This window comes from Musca domestica, unplaced genomic scaffold (assembly GCF_030504385.1).
Source record: "Musca domestica strain aabys unplaced genomic scaffold, Musca_domestica.polishedcontigs.V.1.1 293, whole genome shotgun sequence".
NCBI lineage: Eukaryota > Metazoa > Arthropoda > Insecta > Diptera > Muscidae > Musca > Musca domestica.
In genome coordinates, this window is record NW_026712297.1 from 29,181 (window position 1) to 45,406 (window position 16,226).

At 29.5% G+C, this 16,226-nt stretch overlaps 1 protein-coding gene across 1 annotated transcript in view; it reads right to left on the reverse strand.

The window, feature by feature from the left end:
* LOC131803358 (knirps-related protein-like) overlaps positions 1-16,226 on the reverse strand; it is a 118,783-nt gene that overhangs the window by 13,203 nt on the left and 89,354 nt on the right. The window lies entirely within an intron of this gene.

The following is a 16,226-nucleotide window of genomic DNA, read 5'->3' on the forward strand; positions in this document are numbered from 1 at the left end:
TAAAAAATATATATGGGAGCAATATTTAAAACTGAACCAATTTCAATTTAATTTGGAAATTAATTTTTGTTCAAATTCCGTTACTCGTTCCAAATCTGTATCTTTAATCGATCAAAAGATATGTGCATACAAAAGCTAATGTTTTTGGGTGTACCTCCAATTTCGATGCTATTTTCAAAAATGTATATGACCTATTTTCATAATTTTAGGTATATTCTTTTAGTAGATATATATTTACTTCATTTTTTAAATTCATCAAATTATTTTCTTTTTTCTTTAATAAAAATAGTTATTAAATAGTTGATGCATTACATAATATTGCAGAAGGTCATAATATTTGATTTTATCTGATTATCTGATTGATTTTATCTGAAAACTCAAACATCCATACAACTATTTTCTTCAAACAAAAGACTTAAGACACAAACATTAATTGCAACATAATCCTGTTGTCTATGGAGGACACGTCTAAAGTTTTTCTGCATCTAAATATGGATCCGAAGAAATTAGTTTTTTTCTTTCCCCTAAACAAAAGACTTAAGTCACAAACATGAAATGACACCTCTCAGCATTTTGTACAATTTTTATACCCTCCACCTTGGAAAGGAGGGTATATTAACTTTGTCATTCCGTTTGTAACATCCTTAAATATTCGTCGTAGACCCCATAAAGTATATATATTCATAATCAGCATAAAATTCTAAGTCGATTTAACGATGTCCGTCTGTCTGTCTGTCTGTCTGTCTGTTGAAATCACGATACAGCCCACATTATTTGACGTAGAGCGCCAAAATTTAGCAGAGCAATTGGTATTGTGTCTAGGATGGTTGGTATTGAAAATGAGATATATCGGTCCACGTTCTGGTATAGTCCCCAAATAACGGTACCTCCCGATATTCGGTATTTTGATGATTTATGCCACATTATTTAACGGATTTGTCTGAAAATTGGTATTTGTAGGTCATAACGGGTCCATGTATGTGTGGCAAAACATAGCATGTATAGGTCCACGTTTTGGTATAGCCTTCATATAATGGTACCTCCCGATATTCGATATTTTGATTATTTTTGCCACAGTTTTTAACGGATTTGTCTAAAAATTGGTATTTGTTGGTCATAATGAGTTCCAGCTCCGGTGGCGAAACATTGCATGTATGGGTCCATGATTTGGTATAGCCCCCATATAACGGTACCTCCCGATATTCGGTATTTTGATGGTTTTTGCAACATTTTTTCACTGATTTGTGTAAAAATTGGTATTTGTGAGTCATAATGGGTCCTAGTTCGTGTGGCGAAACATTGTATGTATAGGTCCACGTTTTGGTATAGTCCCCATATAACGGTAGCTCCCAATATTCGGTATTTTGATGATTTTTGACTGATTTTTTCACGAATTTCACTGAAAATTTGGTAGTTGTAGATCATAATGGGTCCCAGTTCGTGTGGCGAGTCATTGTAATTATAGGTCCACGTTTTGGTATAGCCCCCATAAAACGGTACCTCCCGATATTCGGTAATTTGATGATTTTTGCCCCTTTTTTTCACGTATTTGTCTGAAAATTGGTATTTGTAGGTCATAATGGGTTCTAGCTCCGTTGGCGGAACCTTGCATGTGTAGGTCCACGATTTGGTAGAGCCCCCATATAACGGTACCTCCCGATATTCGGCATTTTAATGGTTTTTGGCCACATTTCTTCTAATGTTTCCTTTACCCTAAGGTGGAGGGTATTAAAAGTTTGGCCCGGCCGAACTGAATGTTTTTTTACTTGTTTTTTAAATAAAAACCTAGAACTAATTAAAAGAATTGCATGAAAAATCATGATTGCCTTAAACGGTTGATTTATTTTGCTGAAGGTTGTGGGTGAGTGGTTCAATTAAAATTCGACTTCAACTCAACTACAGTGCACTGATTTTGTCAATAGCTTAAATTCAAAGAAATCCCACAAAAGATGTCAAAGTTGTTGATGCCCTTAGGTAATTTTGGGAATTCAATTCCAGAGACGTAGGCAGAATTGCATTTTGAAACCATTTTGGGGGAGGAAAAAAAATATCTGTTACATATTAAATGAACAGAAAATGTCAGAATATTTTTCATGGGGAGCCGTTTCCTTGGCCCCCAAAAAAATATCAAAGTTATTGGCATCTTTAAGTAATTTTGAAATACTTATCCAGAGACGTAGGTAGAAATACATTTTGGAATAATGTCGTGGGGGCCAATTGGCAAATAATTAATTTTTCCATTTAAAATGTACAAAAATGTCAAGAAAATATCCATGCTCCCCCATGACACCCTCCTCTGCGTACCTCCCTATTCCATAGCAATTCAGCAAAAATAACAACAAATTTTTAATATCTCATTGGATAATTGATTTAAATGTGTTTTTAAGACAGTCATTCGTTAAGAGACTCTCCAAACAAGGTTGAAAGGTTAAAACCAACATCGACATGGTGTGTGTGGGGGTAAATTTGTTTGATTTTCCGGTTTGGCTTGAGGGGAGTTTTTTTGGTTGAGACAATTTTTTTTTTTTTTTTTTTGCATTTAAACCAGCAGAAAACCACAGCAACTACAACACAAATAAATTACCTGGAAAAACAATGAGCAATTGCTTGAAATTTTTGCTGTTCTTTGTGTTTTTTTACACCCTCCACAATGTTATAAAGGGTATATTAAGTTTGTACTTCCGTTTGTAACAACTCGAAATATACATTTTAGGGTCCATATACCATACCCATACAAGGTGAGATAAAAAAAACTCCAGATACAATAGTCTAACGGATTGGTGTCCGGAGATTTTGGTGGCGAAGCGAGGAACCTCATTTTGTAACCATGCTTGGGTGGCGCGTGGTGAGTGGTGATGGTGCTGAGTCCTGTTGGAATGTCCAAGGTCTGCGGCTAAAATGTTTGCGTCCCCAAGGCTTTAATACACCCTCCAGAATATTTTCGCGTTAATATTCGGCATTCATTCTGATGCCACGGCCGATTATGACAGAAAATTTCATATGCAGGTCCAGTCCCCTTATAACAATACCTCCCTATATTCGGCATTTTTAAACATTTTTAACGGATTCTATTTTTTGTTTTTTTTATACCCTCCACCATGGAGGGTATATTAAGTTTGTCATTCCGTTTGTAACACCTCGAAATATACGTTTAAGACCGCAGAAAGTATATATATTCTTGATCAGCATAAAATTCTATGTCGATTTAGCTATGTCCGTCCTCTAGCTTCCGAACGAAATGAAGTAGGTTGATAAAATTTTACTCAAATGTGTATTATGTCTGCAGGACTGTTGGTATTGAAAATGGGCCATGTAGGTCCACGTCTTCGTATAGCCCATATATAACGGTACCTCCCGATATGCGGTATTTTGATGATTTTACCGATATTTTTCTGAAGAATTGTTTCAAATTTGGTAGTTAAAGTTCGTAATGGAAACTACAGCCTATATCAGAAAATTGTCTGTGCGGGTCCACGTCTTCGTATAGCCCCCATAAAACGATACCTACCGATATTCTGTATTCTAATCATTTTAGCGACATTATTCACCGGAATTGTTTCAAATTTGGTATTTGAAGTTGGTAATGGCTACTACAGCCTGTGACAGAAAATTGTCTCTGCAGGTCCACGTCTTCGTATAGCCCCCATAAAACGGTACCTCCCGATATTGGGTAATTTGACGATTTTAGCAAATTTATTCACCGGAATTGTTTCAAATTTGGTATTAGAAGTTCGCAATGGGTACTACAATCTGTGACAGAAAATTGTTTGTGCAGGTCCACGTTTCCCTATAGCCCCCATATAACCGTACCTCCCGATATTCGGTATTTTAATGATTTTAGGGATATTTTGCAGCAGAATTATTTCAAATTTGGTGTTTAAAGTTCGTAACAGAAAATTGTCTGTGCAGGTCCACTTCTTCGTAGAGCCCCCATATAATGGTACCTCCCGATATTCGGTATTTTGATGATTTAAGGGACATTTTTCAGCAGAATTGTCTCAATTTTGTTATTTGAAGTTCGTAATGAATACTACAGCCTATGACCGGAGATTGTCTATGCAGGTCCACGTCTTCGTATAGCCCCCATATAACCGTACCTTCCCATATTCGGTATTTTAATGATTTTTCCGACATTATTCACCTCAATTGTTTCAAATTTCTAATTTGAAGTTCCCAATAGGTACTACAATCTATGATAGAAAATTAGCTATGCAGGTCCAGGCCTTCGTATGGCCCCTTTATATCGGTACCTGCCCATATTCGGTACTTTGATGATTGTAGCTACTTTATTTTCCGGAATTTTTTCAAACTTCGTATTTGCACTTGGCAATGGGTACTGCAATATATGACAGAAAATTAGCTCAGCAGGTCCAGGTCTTCCTATAGCCCTCATATAACCGTACCTTCCTATATTGGTCATTTTGCGAAATTCGGCAACATTATGTATCGCAATTGTTTCAAATTTCGTATTTAAAGCTCCTAATGGGTACTATAGCCTTTGACAGAAACTTAGCTATGCAGGCCGAGATTTTCGCATAGCCCCCATATAACGGTATTGGGTATTTTGACGATTTTAGCGAATTTATTCACCGGAATTGTTTCAAATTTGGTATTTGAAGATCGTAATGGATACTACAGCCCATGACAGTAAATTGTCTGTGCAGGTCCACGTCTTCGTAGAGCCCCCGTATAACGGTACCTCCCGATATTTGGTATTTTGAGGATTTTAGCTACTCTATTTTCTGGAATTGTTTCAAATTTCGTATTTTAAGTCCGAAATAGATACTACAACCTATGACAAAAAATTGGCTATGCAGGCTGAGGTCTTCGCATAACCCCTTAATATCGGTACCTCCCTGTATTCGTCATTTTGCGAATTTCGGCAACATTATTAATCGCAATTGTTTCAAATTTCGTATTTAAAGTTCCTAATTATTACTATAGCCTATGACAGAAAATTTCGTAGGCAGGTACACGTCTTCGTATAGCCCTTCATATATCGGTATCTCTCCATATATGGTATTTTAAGGATTTATATCCTTCATTCTCCGGAATTGTTTCAAGTTTCGTATTTGATCTTCATAATGGTTACTACAGCCTGTAATAGAAAATTGCCTATGCAGGTCCAGGTCCTCGTATGGCCTCTAAATATCGGTATCCTATATTCGGAATTTTTAAGATCTTAGCAAAATTTTTAACGGATTCTATTTTTTATTTTTTTTTTAATTTCTAAATTCGTTCCAAATGTTGGAGGGTATTCATAGTTCGAACTTAATGCTTTATAACTTTTTTTTGTTTTTTTTTTTTTTTTTGTTGTTAATATCTTGTAAAACCTTTTGAACAATTTGTCGGTCAAAGTAATTTGTTATTTATACACGTTAATTTATTTAATTCAGTTTTCATTGTTGGTACTTGATTGTCGTCATGTTGCCGAGGCTTAGAATTGAAATGCTGCATTTTGAACCATGTGAAGAGGGGGGTAAAGAGAGGGGGGTTGCTTAAACTTAATTGCAATTTATTTTCAAGCCAAACTTTTTGACTTGATGTGGCCCAAAATACCAGACAAATCAGCCCAACTCATCAAAATCAAAGTGCCAATATTGGCAGTTGGCCATGTTGCGGCTGCTGCTGCTGCCATTGTTACGAATAGAAGTATATATGTCCGTCCATCCATCCGCCGCTTTGTCTGTCTGTCTTAGTATTCATTCATCCATCCGTTTTGATTGTTTGTTTTTTTTTTTTTTTTTTTTTTTGGAGAGGGAGGTTGTTTGTTTTTGTCTTCTCTTGAGGCTGTAATGCTCTTTGCAATACCAACCGTTAGTCCCATTTCCGACCCAGTAATCTTGATGCCCAATTAACCTTAAAAGTGCTTGTTTGCATTGTAGGTTTTTTTTGCGCCAAATGGAAGCTCCCCTAGCCCTCGGATTTTTTTCTTATGCACACCACCCCCTCCCCCCTTCAAGAATGAGTAGCGGGTGAATTTTGGCGATTTTTTTTGTTGATTTTTTTTTTTTTATTTTTTTTCAAGAAGCAATTGTGATTTACTGCCATCATGTTTGGTTTGGCATAAGTGTTCTAGTACTGGGTAGTAGTCATTCTCCGAATGTATTGCAGCCACCACAAACTGATTGTTTTTTCTACGTCTTTTGTGGAATAGTTTATTGTTTAACCTTTTTGCAACAAAGTGCAGGCCCATATTGAGACAAGGCTAAGTACAGCAAGAGAGAGAGAGAGAGAGGCATAAGGGAGGTTGTGAGAGGAGAAGACCCGAAGATGGTGGCTAAGCTTGGTGTTTCGCCTCCAAACTTGGTGATCTTTTCCAAAAAGCAATTGTGCAGTTTCCTCACTCGTTCTTCAGCAATGTTTTTGTTGTTGTTGTTCTTGTTTTTTTTTGTTGTTGCCTTTTGGTTAAGTTGTTGATTTTTGTATATTTTGCCCCCATTGAATTAAATTGTTTATTTGTTTTGCAGTCTTATTGCCAATGTTGATGTTGTTGCTGTTGTTGTTCTGTTAATGGCATTGGAGTTCGAAACGAGCAACAAAAAAAAAAAACACCAACAACAAAAAGTGAAGCGAAACATTTTTAGTAGGTGGAAAATGATAATGATTTTTGTAACATTTAAAGTGCCATGAAAAACTGCAGAACCAAAAAAAAAACAACAACAACCCCACAATTGTAACTCAGAGCAATCTAAATAAATGAATGAATGAATCACTGGCTGTTTTTTTTTTTTTTAATGACATTAAATCACGTTTAATCAATTTTGGAGTTTGACACTCACACACACAAACACTCATACAGACACACACAGAACACAAGGTGTTTCAAACGTTTTATTCCAAGTTTCTATTATTTCGAGGTTTTCAGGGCAACAAAGAATCAAACTTCAAGACCTCAGTCAATCACTTAGAATGTCTTTGTCGTTTTTTTTTCGTTCCATTGAAATTGTAAAATAATCTCGATTTTCTTGGCAAATTAGATAAAAATCAAAATAGTTTTCAAAAACTGATTTTCAAATACCAAGATTTTCAAATATACAAGAAGTAACATTCCTGGAAATTAGCTAATTAAAATGAGCAGTTGATTGGGAATAAATTAAAAACCTTGAACATTCATTCAAAGTTCGATTTTTCTTTTCTGGCATAAAATCTACATTTTTCGAACATTACCCTTTTTTTTAAGTATTTGATGGAATTTGGGGTCAAACATCCTCAAAAACTAAGATAGGCAAAAAATAGGTTAAATTCTCATAAGATTTGGATTCAATTGTATTCTTTTGTTAAAATCGTGTATTTCTAAATTAAAAAAAAAGTTTTCGTAACTATTAGGACTATTGCCCCTATGAAACTACATAGTTTATTATCTTACCGATTAATGTGCTGGGCAATTCCATACTCCCAAATTTTCGAACATTTTAACTTTCAAGCGAACCAAGAAAGGGGTCTTTCTGATCCTCTACCATAGTATGTCCGTTTGTAACACCTCGAAATATACCATTTTCGACCCCACAAGGTATATATATTCTTGATGAGGATAAAAAGTCTATGTCGATATAGCGATGTCCGTCCGTCTGTTTGTCTGTCCTTAGTCCGTCTATGGAAATCACTCTGGCTTCCGAACGAATTAAAGTAGGTTGATAAAATTTTTCTCAAATGTGTGTTTGGTCTTCAGGACTTTTGGTATTGAAAATGGGTCCATTTAGGTAAGTTATATTATTTAGGCAGTTATGGGTCTTCGTATAGCCTTTATATAACGGTACTTCCGTATATTCGTTATTTTGATGTTTTTTGCGATACTATTCAAAGGAATTCTTTCTTATTTGAATATTGTAAGGTTCTATGACAAAAATTGTCTAAGCAGGTCCACGATCTGTAGATCCCAATGTAATGGCAACTCCCTATATTCGGTATTATTACGATTTCAAAAGAATTTTTAACGAATTTTGTTTTTTTTTTTCGTTTCAAATGGTGCAGGGTATTGGAAGTTTGGTCTGGCTATTTTACTTGTTAAATTTCAAAATGTGATGAAGCTCCTTTTCAATTTCGAGGAAGAGAAACAAGTAAAAAACATTAATTTTGGTCCGGGCCGAGCTTTCAATATTCTTCACCCCAAAAAGGTTAACAACAACAGGTACCGTTATATGGGGGCTAAACGACCTACATAGGCAATGATATGCCATAAAATAAAACCCCCATTTCCAAACTGCAATACGAAATTCAAAAAAAAAAAAAAAAAAAAAAAAACCCAAAAGATGTAGCTAAAATTATCAAAATACCGAATATCAGGAGATTTCATTATTTCTATTAACCCATACATCAATCAACTCCTACCTCCCCACAAAGGGTCAACATTTTCAATATCCATGAAGCTCATAAAATGCGAAATTAACATCCAATTCCATTCAGACTTCACACATGTCAATATTTCCATCAACACAAGATCTGTTATAAAGATGGTAGAGATCGGATTATTCTTTCTGGTATTTCCTCCGCAAAGGGTCAATGTCAATGGTCAATAACCAAAACGATCATAAAATCTGTAATAAACATACGGTTGTCTTTATATTTCACACATTCCATTATTTGTACTAACATAAGATTTGTTGTGAAGATAGGATATATCAGTGCACTTCTTTTGATACATCCCCCACAAAGGGTTAAAATTTTGAATATCCATGAAACTCATAAGAGTCGAAATTAACTTCCAATACCATTCAGACTTGACACATTTCCATATTTTTATCAATACTAGATCATTTATAAAGATCGTAGAGATCGGTCTACTCCTTCTGGTACCTCCCTCACAAAAGGGTCAAAATTTTGAACAACCAAAACAATTATAAGATCCGAAATATGTATACGGTACTCTTAATATTTCACACATCCCATTATTTCTACTAACACTGATGTGCAGATGGAACATTTTGGACCACTCCCTTTGGTACCTCCCCCACAAAGGGTCAAAAATTTGAACATACATGAAGCTGATAAAAAGCGAAATTAATATTCGATTCCATTCATACTCGGTACATATCAATATTTCCATCAACAGAAAATATTTTATAAGGATGAAAGAGATTGTATCAGTTATTTTGCTACCAGCCCCACAAAGGGTTAAAGTTTTGAAAAATCAATACGAATATAACATCCAAAATAAGCATCCGATACGAAATGGACAATATTGGCCCATTCCTTCGGAAGCTACTCCCTAAAGGTTCAACAATTTGAATAATCATAACAGAAGTTAAAATATATTAAATAATCGAACACTGGCTGAGGATATACATCTGTCGGCAAAACCGATTGATACTTTTTAACTTCTTTTAGCTCTACTTTCGTAAGCTGCTTGATTTTCTTTGTAATTATTGTTCTACACTGAAATATTCGATTAAATTATTTTATTTTTATACCCTCCACCATAGTATGGAGGGTATATTAAGTTTGTCATTCCGTTTGTAACACCTCGAAATACACATCACAAAGTATATATATTTTATGTCGACTTAGCGATGTCTGTCCGTCTGTGGAAATCACTCTAGCTTCCGAAGGAATTGAAGAAGATTGATAAAATTTTTCTCTAATGTATATTATGTCTGCAAGACTTTTGGTATTGAAAATGTATGTAGGTCCACGTTTTGGTATAGCCCCCATATAACTGTACCTCCCGATATTCGGTAATTTTCTGATTTTAGCGAATTTATTCACCGGAATTATTTCAAATTTGGTATTTGAAGTTTGAAATGAATACTACAGCCTAAGACAGAAAGTTGTCTGTGCAGGTCTACGTCTTCGTATAGCCCTCATATAAATTTACCCCCCGATACTCGGTATTTTGATGATTTTAGCGACATTATTTACCGGAATTGTTACAAATTTGGTATTTGAAGTTCGTAATGAATACTAAAGCCTAAGGCAGAAAAGTGTCTGTGCAGGTCAACATTTTGGTACAGCCCCTATAGTACCTCCCTATATTCGGCATTGATGATTTTGGCGACATTATTCACCGGAATTCTTTCAAATTTGGGATTTGAGGTTCGCAGTGAATACCAAAGCCCATGACGGAAAATTGTCTGTCTAGGTCTACGTCTTCGCATAGCCTCCATATGACGGTACCTCCCGATATTCGGCATTTTGATGATTTCATCTACATTATTCACCAAATTTTTTTCAAGTTTAGCATTTGAATATTTTAATGGCTTATGTCAAAAATTGTCTATGCAGGTCCATGTCGTCGTATAGATCCTAATATAACGGCTATATTCGGTATTTTTAAGATTTTAACAAAATTTTTAACGGATTTTATTTTTTAAAAATTGCCAAATTCGTTCCAAATGGTGGAGGGTATCAAAAGTTCGGCCCGGTCGAACTCACAGCGTTTTTACTTGTTTGGCAGAGCCAAAAAAAATCGCTGTACAATTTTGTTCCATGGCCTTATCCTCTTTAACAGACTAAGCGAAATTGCCGTTTTAGGGGCACATTTACATCAAATATTCAATGGTTTTATAATTATCTCAATAAATTAATAAGAATTTGTAGTTCTTTCAGTACTTAATTTTGAATTCAAACACCTTAGGCTATTGAAAAACATTGACATCTTTTGTAGGTTGTTAGAGCCCCTAACCCACAAAACTTCAGAAAATAAATCAATTGTTTATGGCAATCATGATTTTTCATGAAATTGTTTAAGATCGTTAAATAAAAATGTGTTGGGAAGTTAGTTGGCAAGATTTAGTGGATCTCAAATCAAGTTTGTGGCTTAAGTCTTTTGTTTAGTTGAGAGAAAATATTAGGAACAATGATTTATTTTATAGAAATCTATATTATTTAGGGTTTGCGGAATTCTATATAAAAAAAAATTATAGTAATAATAATAATAATAATAATAATAATAATAATAATAATAATAATAATAATAATAATAATAATAATAATAATAATAATAATAATAATATTAATAATAATAACAGTAATAAATAATATCCTCTTCTTCTACGAATGTCTCACACTCTTCATCTCCGAACCTTTAATTCTCATTCATAACAGAACATCATCTCAAAATTGGCATTGATTGTTCCATTTCATCTCACAATTATATCGCAGGTCATAGTTTATTGACCTCTGCTCAAAAACGATTAACACTCTTCTAATCCTTTCATCTCTGCCCCCTCCCCCCTTATCACGTTCCTGTATTGTTATGCACAAATTATTATGTTCTGCTGCTGCTGCTGTTCGCCAGCTTAATGTCATTGAATATTTATCGTCTGATAATCGTATCAACAAGTCATTATCTTAAGAGGAGAAAAAAACAGAAGATACTCCAATCTGACAAACAAGTTCTCGCAACGTTATATCATTTCTAAAAATATTTATGTGTTTCCAAAACGATTGCAAATGTCCAAATTAATACGAAATGTTATCAATTAGTTCAAGTATATGGCAAATTTAAAATACTCGTTCGGGTGCTGTGATTTGCTTCTTTGAAAGCGTATTGTTCTATATCAGGTGTAATTAATGGTATTTAATGCAGGAGTGGGTGAAGTGATGGCGGGGGGAGTGGGGAGGAAAGATTATACCATAATTTTGGGGGGAAGTTTTGGGTTTATAAATCAATTTAATGAGTAATGCAAAGAAGAGGCTTGTATATTAAATTTTCGAGATGAGTAAGAATTAAGAATTTTTGGTTAAAATATTAGAAAAATTTTCATTAGATTTCCAAAAAAAAAAAAAATCTAAAAATTTTTAATTTTTTTAAAAAAATATTTAAAAAAAATAAAAAAAATAATGAATAATTTCTGATACATTTTCAATAATACTATGAAAAATTTCTTTAGATTTTCCAATAAATTTGAAAATCCCATTAAAAAAAATTAATTTTTTTTACATTTTTTTTTAAGTTTAATTTTTTTTCAAAAATATTCGATATCAGATGTAATTAATGATATTTAATAAAAAACTGGTGAAGGGGTGGCAGGGAGATGGTTAAGGAAAAGTATACCCTGATTTCTGGATGACAGTTTTTTGAGGGAATATAAATCAATATAATGAGAAATGCAAAGAGAAGGTAAGTACAGGATTATATTAAAAAAAATAAAAATTAAGAATACTTAGATAAAATATTCAAAAATAGATTAAAAAAAAAATAAATTAAAAAAATACGATTCGAAATGTTTTTGACAATTTATCGACAATCGAGATCAATTTTCTTATTTGTTTTATGTTTATTATGTTATAAGAAGAGTAAAAGTTAAGAATATTTAGTCGAAATATTCAAAAATAAAATTTAAAACAAAATTAAATTAAAAAAAAAAAAACTATTTGAAAAATCTTTGTCAATTTATCGACAATCGAGATCAATTTTCTATAAAGTTTGATTTTTTTTAATTTTTTTTTTTCAACATTTTCAATATTTTGAGTAAATTTCTGAAACAATTTTCAATAATGCAAAATAAAAAATTTCATAGAGATTTTCGATAAATTCTTGATAATTTTTCTAAAAATTAGCGATAAAAGTTTGTAACGAAAACAAAAAATAATAATAATATAATAATAATAATAATAATAATAATATAATAATAATAATAATAATAATAATAATAATAATAATAATATATAATAATAATAATATAATAATAATAATAATAATAATATAATAATAATAATAATAATAATAATAATAATAATAATAATAATAATAATAATAATAATAATAATAATAATAATAATAATAATAATAATAATATAATAATAATAATATAATAATAATAATAATAATAATAATAATAATAATAATAATATAATAATAATAATAATAATAATAATAATAATAATAATAATAATAATATATAATAATAATAATAATAATAATAATAATAATAATAATAATAATAATAATAATAATAATAATATATAATAATAATAATAATAATATAATAATAATAATAATAATAATAATAATAATAATAATAATAATAATATAATAATAATAATAATAATAATAATATAATAATAATAATAATAATAATAATAATATATAATAATAATAATAATAATAATATAATAATAATAATAATAATATAATAATAATAATAATAATAATATAATAATAATAATAATAATAATAATAATAATAATATAATATAATAATAATAATAATAATAATAATAATATAATAATAATAATAATAATAATATATAATAATAATAATAATAATATATAATAATAATTAATAATAATAATAATAATAATAATAATAATAATAATAATAATAATAAATATAATAATAATAATAATAATAATAATAATAATAATAATAATATAATAAAATAATAATAATAATAATAATAATATAATAATAATAATAATAATAATAATAATAATAATAATAATAATATAATAATAATAATAATAATAATAATAATAATAATAATAATAATAATAATAATAATAATAATAATAATAATAATAATAATAATAATAATAATAATAATAAAATAATAATAATAATAATAATAATAATAATAATAATAATAATAATAATAATAATAATAATAATAATAATAATAATAATAATAATAATAATAATAATAATAATAATAATAATAATAATAATAATAATAATATAATAATAATAATAATAATAATAATAATAATAATAATAATAATAATATAATAATAATAATAATAATAATAATAATAATAATAATAATAATGATAATAATAATAATAATAATAATAATAATAATAATAATAATAATAATAATAATAAATAATAATAATATATGATAATAATAATAATAATAATAATAATAATAATAATAATAATAATAATAATAATAATAATATAATAATAATGATAATAATAATAATAATAATAATAATAATAATAATAATAATATAATAATAATGGATTTTCTATAAATTTTCTAAAATTTGTTTTCAAAAAATTTTTTCTGTAATTTCTGATACATTTTCGATAATACTATGACAAAAAAAATCTACATAATTTTTCGAAAGATTTGAAAAATTTTCAATAGATTTTTGACAAATTTCCCTACATTTTTTGATTTCTTTTAATTTATTTTTTTTGTTCAAAAATACTCTATAAATTTTCAATATTTCGTATAATTGTTTATAATTTCTTGATTAATGTTGAAAAATACAACGAAAAAGTTCTATATAAATTTTTGATACATTATCGATAATTCTTTTAAAATATATATATGTTTTTAATCTTCGATACATTTTCAATATTTTAAATATCTTTTTTACAATTTCTTGATACATTTTCAATAATACCAGAAAACAAATAAAAAAGCTTTAAGATCGGCCGGACCGAACTTTGAAAACCCTCCACCACTTGGAAAGAATTTGGCAACTCTCAAAAAAATAAAATCCGTTATAAATTCTGTTAAAATCTTAAAAATACCGAATGTAGCCGTTATATTGGGGTATATACGGCGACGTGGAAAATTATCAAAATACTGAATATAGAGAGGTACTATTATATGGGGCTATACCAAAACGTGGACCTGCACAGGAAATTTTCTGTCATAAGCTGTAATATCCCTTACGAACTTCAAATACCAAATTTGAAACAATATAGGTGAATAATGTCGATAAAATCATTAATATACCGAATATGGGGAGGTACCGTTATATGAGGGCTATACGAAGACATGGGCCTGCAGGGACAATTTTCTGTCTTAGGCTGTAATATCAAATACGAACTTCAAATACCAATTTTTAAACAATTTCGGTGAATAATGTCGCTAAAAATCATCAAAATACCGAATATCGGGAGGTACTGTTATATGGAGGCTATACCAAAACCTGGACCTACTGGGCCCATTTTCAATAGCAAAAGTCTTGCAGACATAACATACAGTTGAGTAAAATTTGATCAACCTACTTCATTTCGTTCGGAAGCTAGAGTGATTTCCACAAACGGAAAGACGCACGGACATCGCTAAATCGATATAGAATTTTATGCTGATCAAGAATATATGTACTTTTTGTTGTCTAAAATGCATATTTCGAGGTGTTACATACGGAATAACAAACTTAATATACCCTCTATACTTTGGTGGAGGGTATAAAAATTTATTTAAATTTTCTATAGATTACAGATAATTCTTCGATAGATTGTCAAAGACCAAAAGAGTTCCATTCGAAAAATTTTCAATAGATTTTCGATAAACTTTCAACATTTTGGATAATTTTCTACAATTGCATCATTTACTCTCAAAAATACTATGAATAATATTTCAATTTTCTTTCGATATATTTTCAATAATTTGGGTAATTTTTTACAATTTTTTGATAGATATTCAATAATTCTTCTAAAACATTTCTATACAAATTTTCGAAAAATTAACGTTAATTTTACGACAAATTATCGATAATAGTTTGTGAAGGACAAGGACATTTTCCAATTTTTTTTTTGATTTTTTTTAAATATTGGATATTTTCAAAATTTTGGGTTATTTTCTACTATTTATGATTATTGATTAATAACAATAATACTACGAAAAAAAATACAAATGTTCAATAAATCACCCATAATTATTCGATAAATTATCGATAAAAGAACCTAGGAATTCTATTCGAAAAATGTTCATTAAATTTTTGATAAAATTTCTAAAAATTTGAAAAAATAATTTCAAAATTAATATATTTAATATATTAATATATTTTCAATATTTCTACATAAATTTTCGAATAATTTTTAATTTCTATCCGATAAATTTTCCATAGATTTTCTATAAGTTTTCCAAAAATTTTTGATTTTTTTTATTTCAAAAATTTTGTTTAATTTTTTATAATTTCTAATACATTTTTAATAATACTACAAAAAAATCTATACAAATTTTTGTTAAATCACCTATAATTCTTCGATAATAGTTTATCAAGGAACAAAAGTGTAGAGTAGTAGTAGTATTAGATATTAGAAATTTTCGATACATTTTCTAAAAATTTGGTTATTTTTCCTCAAAAATATTCGACAAATATTCAATACTTTGGATAATTTTCTAAAAAAAAATTAATAAATTTTCAATAATGCTACAAAGAAGTCTATATAATTTTTTTTTTAATAAATTTTCGATTAATATTCGTCAAATTATCGATAACTGATTTTCAAGGACGAAACGAGTCCAATTTAAGGTAGTCAGCAGTTAAAGGGCTTCTATGGACAAAAAATTACTTCTTACGTTTATTTTAATACATTT